This window comes from Podarcis vaucheri, assembly GCF_965113315.1.
Source record: "Podarcis vaucheri genome assembly, chromosome: 1".
NCBI classification, from domain to species: Eukaryota; Metazoa; Chordata; class Lepidosauria; order Squamata; family Lacertidae; genus Podarcis; species Podarcis vaucheri.
This window is the reverse complement of record NC_138759.1, coordinates 93,560,177-93,572,852: the sequence shown is the minus strand read 5'-3', so window position 1 is coordinate 93,572,852 and position 12,676 is coordinate 93,560,177.

Below are 12,676 nucleotides of genomic sequence, written 5' to 3'. Positions count from 1 at the left end.
AGGCAGCTGCACAGCCTAAGTGGAGAGAGTAAACGGCTCCAAGGTGCTTACTCGTCGTCTTGGCCACATTTTACATATCGCTTTCTACCTGGGGGGAGCCGTAGAAACAGGGCAGTTCTACGGGGGGGGGCGGGGCGGCTTAAGACGCTGCCTTAAGTCGAGTCAGGCTCTTGGCCCACCTCTCCAGGATTTCAGGCAGGAGTGCTAAAAAAATGGAACGTGGGACCATGCGCGCGCAAGGTGGGTGGCTCTTAGCAAGGAGGCCGCGGTTCGACAGAAGTAACGGCTTTACATAGAAGTAGGTCCCCCAGTGTTGGGTGGCGCTTGCAATATTCCCCATTGCAAAGGAAAAGCGATGCAAGGGTGGGTAGCTTTTGAGTTCAGCCCCTTCAGGCTGCAGTTCCTATACATGTTGTCCTGGTATTATAGAGCTCAGCGGGAGTAACTTTGCTGTTTAAGCTGCCGCTTGAGCCTCCGTTATTAGTGGTAATATATCGCCTTTGCCACGAAAAGAACCCGAAGCTAAATGACCACGTTAGGACACGCTGTTTTAAGACAAACCAAACCTGGCTTGCAGAACAACAAGCCAAGCTGGGTCCCCGCTTCCCACCCCAGCTCTATGCAGCTCTAACCCTTTTGTGGGGTAGTTGCCTCTCGGGCTGCACGTGAGTTTATTGCTGCCTCGAGATGGCGCCTCCTTGTTAAATTCCACTTTGACGGATGAAATCCGTTCGCTGGATCGATTGAGCAACAGCCCTCCCCCCGCCTCTTGGTTCAGCTTCTGCTTAGTCTCTGGTTCAGGCTCAGCCGCAGCGAAAGAGAAGGGGGCCTTTCCCATGGCTGGCGCGGGGTACGCTTTGCCTTATTGAATGAAATACCTTTTCGCATGTTTTGTCTTAAATTAGCAGCAGCAGCAGCCTAAACAGCATCCCATCAGAATTCAGTACATATGTAACAACAACAATAATAGCAAGAAGAATAATGAATTTGGGAAGGAGGCGCTGCTTTCTTGGCTGGCAAAGATCGGATCCTTCAAAACGCTGGTTTTTAGCTCCAGGTTTGGGATTGCGCGATCGGTGGAATTGACGAGCTCCGGGGCCGAAAGCGACGTCCTCTCTGATTTCTTCTAATAAGAGGGGCTCACGGGCTCACGGTTGACGTTAGGCGATAGCGAGGGCCGCTCTCTCTTCAGGAGTACCCCTTTCTCCCTTTTGTTATTACAAGACCGCCAAAATGCCGGCCGTAATTACTGGGGATGGAGATAGTGGTGTGGGTAGGCTGAAAGTCTGGCTAGAAACAAATATAACTAATAAATAAAATCAATAGCTCTGCAGAAGAGGGCACTGCAGCAGATGTAGCTTGCATAACAAGCCATGCCTCCTGAAATTCCATTTTTCTACATAGCTCTTAAGGGTTCAAAACCTTTGTCTCCTTTTGCATCAGGCCACCCAACATTTGAACACATATCGATTATGTCAGCTAAAAGCTTGCTTTGTTCTTACAAGCCGAGAGTCTTAGGAGCTGACTTTCTGCGCATCATGCAATGACTGTACAACATATTCAGGAGTTCTTAATTCACAAATTATAATGAGAATGCAGTACTGGATCCAGCTACACTATTATTATCACAGTTTTGCAAGACATAATATTAGGGAAGCTATGTAAATGCTTAGCATTATCACCTCTTGAGTTAGTAGACTCCCTAGTATGTGAAATACCATTTTCTTTTGATGTCTCCTGATCTCACTGAGGCATCTTAGCTTGGTGTTGAGCTGGGGCAATATTTTTACCTATCCAATAGTAATTGCTACACTGCACATGCCTTTGCCTTTCAAGTACAAAAAACACAGAGCATGTTCATACAATGAATACCATATTAGAGAGAACTGGCTTGTTTGGTTTCTAACCATTAGCCAATGTTGGGGTCATGTAATGTTACCACCTAGGATGGAGATATAGATCCTGAGCTTAAGTGAATTCAGACTGCATTCAGCAGCTTTTAAGCAATTCATAGTACTAGAAAGTAATTTCTACTGATTTAAAGGGTTGCATCTGATAAGTCCTACTCAAAGTCTTACCCTATTATTATAGCCAAAGATGTCATACCAATTTCACAACTCATTGTTTTTTTCTGTTATCTGTTTGACATTAAATGTGTTGAGCCAAGTATCTGAACAGGCTGTCACAGACCCAGATCCCATGTGAATCACAAGTAGTCTGTTGTGGATGTGTTGATAATTTTATGTGAAGTGATCAGAAAACTAGTTTACCATCATCAAATTTAAACCAGGTTGATAGTTTCATGTAACAAAACTCTATTTTTATGTGAAAGCTGTTGCCAAACAGAAAATCAGGTTCTTTACTGTGAGCATTTAGGTATGTAGCATGTTCATGCAATCTCTTGGGAATTTAAATTAATGATCAAACCTTGATTTTCTACTGTGTACTTCAAAATTTATTTTTAGTATCACAAATCTATGCTGTTGCTCAAGCAATGCTTTCTTTAATTATGACAAATCTGTGTTTTGCTATATGTTATGAAGTGTGCAAAGTTCCAATTATTAAGTCCTTATAATAGGAGAGAGAAAAGCTAGTCTCCATCCATGAATACATTGATACACTAGGGGGCAGCAAGTTTACCAGTTTACATACTTTCTGCACAAATTTTTAATTTCAGTTTTTTTGAAAATGGTACACATCTGTTTCTCATTTGCAGCACGTTTTCTGCACAAACATAACTTTGGTAAAAAGAATTCCCACATTTTCTCCTAAGTAATACACTTTGTACTAGAGGGAAGTGTGCGTCTCAACAACAGCGCAGATTGTGGGTGTGGGAGGATCACAAAGTTGTTTGGGGAGCCTGCCAAGCTTCCAATCTCGACATGTTATAAAAAGTTATGTTGCTTCAGGATCTCACCAACAAGGTGGTAATTGATTCAATGTACCTTTGCAGCCTCCCAATTTAAGGTGTTCATATATGTTCTCAAACACACCCTTCATCCAGGTTCTTTTTGCAGCTCCAACATGCCCCTACGGAATGGTTTTCTGGATTACTCAGTGTTGTAACCAATATTAGTACTACTCAGAGTAAACCAGGGATGGGGGACCTTTTTGGACCAGTGAACCAGATCCTTATCTGACCATAACCTGTGGGCCAGCTTTGACAGGTGGGCTGGACAACTCACTTGTCAATCACTTGGCATCATTATGTCAAGTGCCTGACAGCCAGTTGGCAACTGGGAACCGCAGAACAAGGGACTTTGCTAATCCTGTAGTGCCCAGCAGGTTGCATTGAAGTGGAGGGGGAAACCTGTTTTAGCAGAAATTTTAATGCAAACTGCTTGGTGCTCTCAGAAAAAGGTACACTCCCTTCATTCCATCGTCTGAAGTGCACCATGCTCCAGCAAGGAACAATCGGTCACTCACTTTACACTCCTGATTGTTACTTTGTAGTCACATTGGTACCTGCCCCAGACCTGACATCTTATACGTCAGGTGTGGGGCAGGTAGGCCTGGTTTAAGAAAAGCAGCCTAGCAGGCCAAATGGGGAGGTTTGCTGGGCCTGGTTTGGTTCACAGGTCAAAGCTTCCTTACTCCTGGAGTAAACCCATTGAAAAGAATGGACATGACTAATGGGTCCATTAATTTCATGGACTCTGCTCTAGTATAACTTGGTTGGATACAACCCTCAGGCCTCAATATGGGTCCCCACTCTTTGGTTTATCACACGCCTTACTGTGTTGTAGCTAATTTAGACCATTAATCCTTCTGGTATCAATTTATCTTGGTCTAGAAGAGATTCCACATTCTTTTGGCAATATAAAAACAACAATAATTAATACATTGCTCAGGTCAAGCTGTGGAATGAATTTGCTGGCCCATAAGGGAATTGCTTTGCTGTTGTAGTCTTTAGGCTGCCTAAGTTATAAATATGCAGCGCTTCCTTGCTAAGCACATGAGCAGAAATCTGGACACTTGATACTTAACCAAACATAGTTTCCATAGCAAGTGAACAGGCATGCTGTGTCATGACTTCTGCTTCAGCCACTCATAGGGAGATTTTATGCTCGGGACTCTGCTCATCACATAAAAGCCCTTCCACCAAGAATCTAAGCCTATGCGCCATTACTTGTAATAAATCTTATTATCTTCCTAAGGAAACATGTTTAGGATCAGGGTAAGTCACAGTCTTGTTCAGATTTGGAGAGGGATGGTGGAAGATAGAATAAGGTTGTCAACTGTCTTCCATCATGGTTACTTAACAGGTGCATGACATGTCAAAATTCATTAATAAGGTTTCCCAGGCTTGCATCATTTTTACTACGGGGGGCAGGGGAGAGAAATAAATAAAAACCTCTCAACTCTGCTGGTTGTATTTGCACACTTATAGACAGAAAGGTTAGCAACCCTTTTGCTGGCATATCTCGTTTGCCTTTAACAGTGCATGATGGGCGGAAAATTCAGTAGATGATTCTTCTTTGGCATAGTGATGCAGTGCAGGAAGGAAAGATTCGCCAGATGAATCTCTGCCAATTATGCAGCTCTTACAAATCAACCCAGCCACGCCAGGAAACACTCTGGTGACCTTAAGTGAGAAGATAGAAAGAAAGCTTTGCAATTACCGTATATAAACAGGAGGCATGGCTGTGTGAGGAACGAGAGTGTTTAAAACTGGCAGATATTAGGGCAGATGGGTTAGAATAACTTTTGAGCCATTTTCAATCATATTATTCATAAAAGCTACAGTGAGACTTCAGGGTAATGTAACTGATGACCTCCAGAAAATTTACTTTTAGACTAAGGCATGTAACATTGGACTAAGGCTTCTACCTGTGCCTTCAAATGCAGATTATGTAGAAGGGGAAATTGTGCATCTTGGTGCCACCGTGGTAGAAAAAGCAGAATCAACCCAAATTGTCTCTCATCTACAGCAGTTAAAGAGGCATATCAGCAGTGTCCCATATTTAACTTCGAAAGGGACCAGAAATGACTCTGTTGGCACCGATCGTTCTTTTCTTTGCAGCATGCTGCAGAATCCAGTTTACTGACAAAATCTGTTAGCTGCTGTAATAAGGGAAACTGTTATTGAACCCTAAGAGAGTGAAGTGTCAGCAAAGCCTCTTCCCCGCCTGGAGAATGCTGAGCTGAGCCCCTCTTCTGTGCAGCCAGCATAAGAATGTGGAAGGAGCAAGAGCTGTCAGTTATTCATTTAGCCCTGGGAACTGGAATGAATTACTGTCACACCTGCTTTGTCTTGTGGAATCAAAGCCCTGACTTCATCCCACACAATGCAGCATGCTTCTATACTTCCCAGTGTTTTCAAACAAACAAACAAACAAAAATAATAGTAGATAATAATAAAAATAATGAAAATAACCTCTCTGATTCCGCCACAACTGCACTCAAAAGTCACCAGTGGGTTGTTGCAGTATTTGGTTTTTAGTCAGAACATGCTTTTATCTACAAGTTGTATTAAAAAGAGATGAATCTGTTTAGTTCTTGTTGTTCCAGCCAAATGAGTCAGATTAAGTGAAAGCCCTGCATGATAACCTTCACATGCCCAAATTCCTGCCCCTCCACAATGCTTAAAGATGCAGGATCCTCTTCTTGACAAAAACCACAAAACCTTGTTCCTATAGAAGTGAGGAAGTTCAGGAAGAACACATAGCCAGGAGACCTGCTGTTTGGATTAATGTGTCCAGATACAGAGAAATACATAATTATAAAGAAGAGAGAATTCTAGAAGGTGCAGCTTTTCTAAACTCTCACAACAAGTTAGGCCAGTCAAAATGTACTGCTCTGCTCCTTGTATTCAACATTCAACTCACTCTGTCTGCCAGCCTTTTCCAGAACTCCCATCTGCCGCAGCCAGCGTGTGATGAGAGTTGTAGTGCAAAAAACCTGGAAGGCACCAGGTCAGCAAACATTGCTGTATATACCCTGTTGCAATTCATTTCACCCATAAGTATCAGTAGAGAGATGACATAATGTACGAGGAGTTGGGTTTGGGGAGGCTAAGGAAGAGAGAAAGGGATAAGCTTCCAGCTGAGTTTTGGAAAGGCAGAATGAAAGAGAAACAGGAATGTCATGCAAATCATGCAATCAGATGCAGAAATGGGGTGGGTGCCTAAACATTTCCTTATTGCACAGAAGGAGAAATTTCAGCATGCTCAGACTTTCCTCCCTGCTACTTGACAAGTTGGTTTCCCCTGCAAAAGCTCTCCACGTACTTCATTATTTAAAAATACAGGTTTTTGTCATCCTTTGCATTGGGACACACAGTTAAATTCCGATTCCAAAGCTCTAAGAAATATTTAACTGCCATACAGAAATAAGTCAGCAGGTGTCTCTAAACCTGCTTCAAATTCTAAGAGTTGTGCAGCTGATTGATTTTCACAGACATGCAATGGCTTTCACCCCTTCTTTTCCCGAGCACATTATATGCACAATAATCTTTTTTCCTTGTATCGCCGTCACTGGAATTCTACTTTGAATACATGCGCGCGCACAACTGAAAGACTAACAGATTTATTGAGGCGTTTCACTGTCGCATTGCATTCATAGCACTTTGGGAAGTAGCTGCATATCGGAAACCACTAATGTTCCTCTGCAATGTATGGAAGGCCACTCCCTTCCCTACAGGCCCTTTAAAGTGTTCAGATCAGCAGAAAGGCCCCCTTGGTAGTTTGATCGCTCTTGGAAGGTTGTGGGGGGACAGCCCAGGAAAGGACATATTCCCTGAGGTAGCCCATTCCCTGGGATAGCTTCTAAGCTTCCTCTCCACAGAGCTGCATCTGGCAACATCTTTTTTACCAAATGCTGAAGACACACTTTTCCATCCTGGCCTTTGACAGTTTAGATAGATAGATGTAGATTCCACAGATTTTGTGTTGCCATAACCTGCCCTGGAGCCTCATGGTGAAGGGCGGGTAAGACAGTCCATAAATAACTAAATAAATAAATAGACTGCCACAAGCAGTGGATAGCAGATAAAAGCTGCTCTTTCATTTGCAGCAATGCCCTGCCATGAACCTTAAGTAAAAAAAAACCTCCCCATCCCTCCGTGAGGGATGTGCATGCCTCCTTTCCAGCAATTTGGGTTTTCTCTTAAGGGGCAACTAGTGATACGTGTGGTGACTTACAAATCCAGGAGGGTAAAGTCTTATGTGCTGTTTTGGCCTAACCGGCTCTCTCCATGTACACCAAGCAAGTACCTTGGAAACCTCTGCAACATCAAAGCAGATTCCGAAGTGGTTTGACACCTGCAGTAGGGAACATTTATACGACCTTGTTCCTGCTGCGGTTGTTTATTCTCTGCCTCCTCCTACCCAATTCATTTTTGCACTTATCAATACAGCAGCTGGACCAAGGCAAAAATAGCATAACAGTAAGGGAGAAGTTGCTCCTGTTCCCTCTGGAAAAGTGAGCCTCTGGAAGGGGGTGGAGCGCATCCTTAAGTAAGCTCAAGATGAACACAGGCGGGGCATAAACAAATTAGAATTCAAAGCATATCCTCTCAGTGGATTTTTTAAAATAGGATTACATGTGTAATTAATTAAGGAGGCAGGCCACTTAAAGCTCAATAGCATCTTGCAGACCCCTTACGTGGAAGGGGCTTAGTGTTTTGGGACTGGGTTGATTTGCGTTTTGTGTACCTGCAGTGAGAGAAAATGCACAGCATTCTCTTTTGAGATATCCTGCTCTTTTTGCTGTTGGAATTCTGGGGATATTCCAAGATTCAGAGCAACATATAAGGTATTATGTAGTTAGAAATGACCCATCGATTTAAGTAGCTGCCTCTAAAAAAAGAAATTTTGCCTCCATAATGCGAATTTAAAAGATTAGTCCAGCTTGGTGAGATCATTTCCCAGAAAGCTAGAAGGCTATTAATAATAATCCTGGTATCCCACCCCCACCTCGTTCAAAATCAATTGGTAGAGCCAGAGTCTGGATAGTTCCACCCGCCCTGGAAGCTTTTGCATATCCTAATTTCAGAAGGTTTGCTTTGCCATATTGTCCCTTAAGCAAATCTTTAAAAATACTTCAGAATTGATGAGTTGCTGACTCATACATATAACCACAAGGGAAATGCTTTTAGAGGCATGAAAATAAAAACATTTTGTCTAGCAGTTGTTGTCTTTGTTAGGGTGGGGATTTTTCCCCTCCACGTACTTCCACAGTGGAAGTTAAAGCAGCTAAAACGTACCAAAAGTGATAAAGATAAAAACAGTAAAACTTGCAGAGTCTTCTCATGTGATCAGTTAAAACACACCCTGCTTCTGTTTGAGCCTTCATGCTGCGATAGGGATAAGGAACCTGTGGCCCTCCAGATGTTGCTGAACTACAGCTCCCATTGGTCAATGGGAGTTGTAGTTCAACAACATCTGGAGGGCCATAGGTTTCCTACTTCTGTGCTAGAAGCTGGTAGCTGCTGTCCCCTAGTTCAAATGCAATCTTTCCAGTTGCCAATCCAAATTTTGCCTCCTTTTCTTTGCCTTGCTGAAACCATTCTATACTCAGTGGTATAGAGGAATGGGTAGGGAACAGTGACGGCAATGTCAGTGATGGGGAAGACTGGAGCTGGGGGCTTGCTAGTGGGCACTCTGAGAAGTTGGGAGAGGAGCGTGACTCAGCTAGCCACAATGCAGCTGCCAGCTAAGATTCTGTATAATTCTCACTTTTCTATGCCAACAGCACTATCTACCTTCCACGTGGAATAGATGGGTGGGGTGCAATCTTGCTGCAGAAGCTTATTCCAAAGTAAGGATACATAAAAACTGAGCCTTATCTATTAGAACTATATAACACCACCATAAGAGCCCATATGTTGCTGTTTTTTTCTCTGAGACACAAAAAAGTCTTGGGCCATCTCTGATTTTAACATCTCAGCTCAAAATGCTCCTTAGACCACAAGCAAGATTGCTTAGGATACGTCTGGGCGAAACATACACGCTGTAAAGGAAAGTGCAACATTTAATTCCTTAATTATACCTTCATTGCAATGTCATGCTGTTTTGATGTATGAACACTAAAAGCTTTTGTTTAAATGTACATTTAAAACGAATGAGTTTAATAATGTTCATGGATAGTAAGGGTTTTCCCCTGTTGCAAGTTAATGAGAGATGAAAACAGTAATAAGGGTTTTAATTAAGCAGATGGTTTTTTTTATAAACACAATAAAAATGCTAGACTAAAAATGGCTTAATGGTAATCTCTCTTGTTTATATATACAATTTATTTACCATTTTGCATATCTTCATTCCTGTTTTTTTCAAACTGCTTTTCTGATTTTTAACTTTCTTTTAAAAGAAGTAGGTCAGCTAGGAACTTAGGTACAGAGGCTGCCAATATTAGGAGGCTAAGAATAAGAACTTAAAAGCCACCTGGTTCAGGCCCGTGGCCCATCTAGTCCAGGATTCTGTTCTCACAGTGGCCAACCAGATGCCTGTGGGGAAACCTGCAAGCAGGACCTGGGTGCAACAGCACTCTTCCCTCCTCTGACAGTAGAGATAGAGCGGCTGATCTTATGCCATATCAGAAACTGCTCTTGAAATTCCCCTCAGAAAAACTCCTCATGGATTCAGATAACTAGATACACAGTTCTGTGGAATGAAACCTTAATGTGTGTATTATACTACAACTAGGAGTTTAGATGATACTGACATATAAAGGACATTTTTGCAACTTCAGTTACATCTTTCCAGCTTTTATTCTGTAAAACTATAGCACTTTCCCCCTCAAAATGGTCAGTTATTGTCTTCCTATTGGCCTCCATCACTAGTCTATGCCTCTCTACCCAGAAATCTCATTAAGTTCAATGGGACTTGCTTATTTTTGTTTGTTACATTTACATCAACATGTTCCATTTTAAAATTCCCAGTGTGGGAAAGAACAATACAATCCACAATAGAAACTAACCAATCCATGTAACGTAACAAGCAACAACATGATAAAACCATATAGAAATAGGGTAAGAGCAGATAAAAATGGAAACAAAATGGCAGCCAGCAGCCGAGAAGAACAAATCGCCTCATTAGTCCTGTTTAAATGAAAAGGGACTCGCCTGTGTAGATAAACAAGTCCCCCTTCATCTGCCCATCTTATTAGAGAAGATGGTCCTTTAGGTAGTATGGTTCCATTGAATTCAATATGACTTCCAAGTTAAAATGCATCAGATTGGACTATACATAATGTTGTTTGCATCTGTCTGTCTCTAGAGACAATGGACTGCACCTTCGGGTGTGAAGTCAAACCACTCTGTTAGCAGCACCAAAGTGACTTTCTTGGGGTGCAAGCTTGGGCAGTGTGTATGGAGGTCCTAGGCTGCCCAGACAAGCAGACCCCACTTTTGGCCTCACTGATGGTCCAAAGAAAAGCAGAGCAATATGTTTGGCACCAGCTTGACTGCAGGAGTTGCTGGAAGGAAGCATACAAGATGCCATCCAACTATCTTAGGAACTCCACTCGGGATTTGTGTAGGGTTTACTCCTTAGCCTTTTCTTCTCCTGAAGGTATCCCACAAGGCAGCAGAGGTTTAGGATCAGTTTTCCTTCCCAGGGTTGACAATCTCCATCTGCCCCCCACTTCCACATGCAGAAACTGTCTTCTTGACCCTTGGACCCAATGTTGGTCTCATCTGCTCAATTCTTCAGAGCCTGGCTTTGCAAACAGGGGAAGTCCCTAACTCACCAAGAGTTTGAGACCCATAGGCTACCCTCACCTGGTTTAGCTGGCCAGTCGAAGCCATTCCTGGGATGTGGCTGCTGTCACATGCCAGCAACTTTTAGGAGCCACAGATGAGAGCTGAGTGCAGGATAGGGCCCAAAGGTGGACAAACTACCCCAGAAGGAGTATGATGTGTCCCCCACCAGAGGTAATACCCCAATTTGTTGCAAATGAGCAGGTCAGCAATATTATAACATTTCTTGCTGCTCCCCTGTGGAATTCCATCATTTTCAGTGAGACTTATTCCCAAGTAAATATTGCTAGGACGGCAACCTTCATTGATTTTGCACAGCCTTTCATACAGAACTAGCGAATCTCCCTTAATGTGAGCTTGTTTCATTCACAACCTTAAAACTCCCATCATATTACAGCAGGCTTGCCGTTAGGCGGAATTAATATGGTAAGTAGGCTTTTAAAGTGTAGGAATAGGACTTGAAGAGATTATGATGGCTTGCTGTGTACTACTGGTGAGAAACATGTTAATATAGGAAGAGGAAGAGCGGGGGAGTGAAAGGAAAGGAAATGAGGTGCGAAAGGAAACGCACCATTTGTGTGTATTGGAAATATATGCAAAGTAGCCTTTTACATTATGACTTGTATGTGTAAGTTATTCCTCCCAAGGTCGGTCAAAGATATGCATACCTAGTCCTTGCATTAGGATTAGTTTATAGCAAACTGCAGAGAGCAAAGCCTCACCCTGTGCAGAGCAAGCACCGGTCACAAAGGCACCTCTGCTTCCCTTACAGGGTCAGGGGGAGCTTCTTCGTATTCCCCTTTCATCACTGCTGTCTTTCTGCACAGACCTTCTGCCCTTGATGCTCTTCAGCACAGTGAGGTTTAAGTATACCTGAAAGAGGAAATGAGATGTATTTATTCAGAAGTCTTCTCTGTTCACACTGGATATTGGAATCAGGCCTTTTCCATCCCACCATAGACATGAATGGAGTTGAAATGGGAATATCCAACCATGCCTGCCCCCACTTTGACCATTTCCATTAACAGTTAATGGAGGATGTTTATATTCTGGGTTGTTTATATCTGATAAGTAAAATGGTAGTGCACTGTTGCTTTTTAAATAGCTGCAGTCTTCCGTACTGATATTTTTAGGGCATTATCCACCATGATTCCAACATCTCTTCTTCTTCTGAGTGACAGAAGTTATTTCACAATCTGACAGTGTGACACAGCAGCTGAAATTGTCTCTTCCAAGGGGCACTTGATAATACTTTTGTTTAGACACAAATGAATTTCAGAAATCATTCAACCGCACTGTCTATGGTTATTGGGATGTGTGTAAAGGGGATGCTCGGTGCACCATTCACACCATAGTGACATGTGGACTATGAACGATATGGCATAACAAGATTTATTTGAATCCATGCTTTCTTCATGCTGTTGAGCTTGGAAGTTGTGAATAATCAGTACACCGTGCTTTGTAGCGAACTGTTGAAAAAAGCTAGGGATGTGTGAAAATCTTTTAAGGGAAAAAGTGTACTTCACAGCAACAGGAGTCCCATGATAGAAAAGTGTAAAATTCAGCATACTGTTGTCATTCTAGGTTTTGTGTGTTGTTGTTTTTTTAGCAAGGGAGACAGTACTTGCATTTCTACAAGGAATCTTTTTGGCCTTTTCCTCACGTATCTCCAACGTACAGAAGTTGCACAAACGAACACTGCAAACCTATGCATGCCTCCTCAGAAGTAAGTCCTGATTAGGACTGTTGTTTAAATGTTACTTTTTCTGCGGTGGCAAATTACACAATAGGCACAAGGTTATGGCCCTTCTAAGTTAACCACCCATTCATGCAGTCCTCACTTACAGAGATCTGGGCAGAGGATATTGTTACACGACACCCGAATTTCTGAGCAGTGCAAGATTCCAGGGGTATCAAGTACACTTAGCAGGGTCTGTGTTTCTTTTTGGACAATGAGGCACAGCAGAGACTATGACA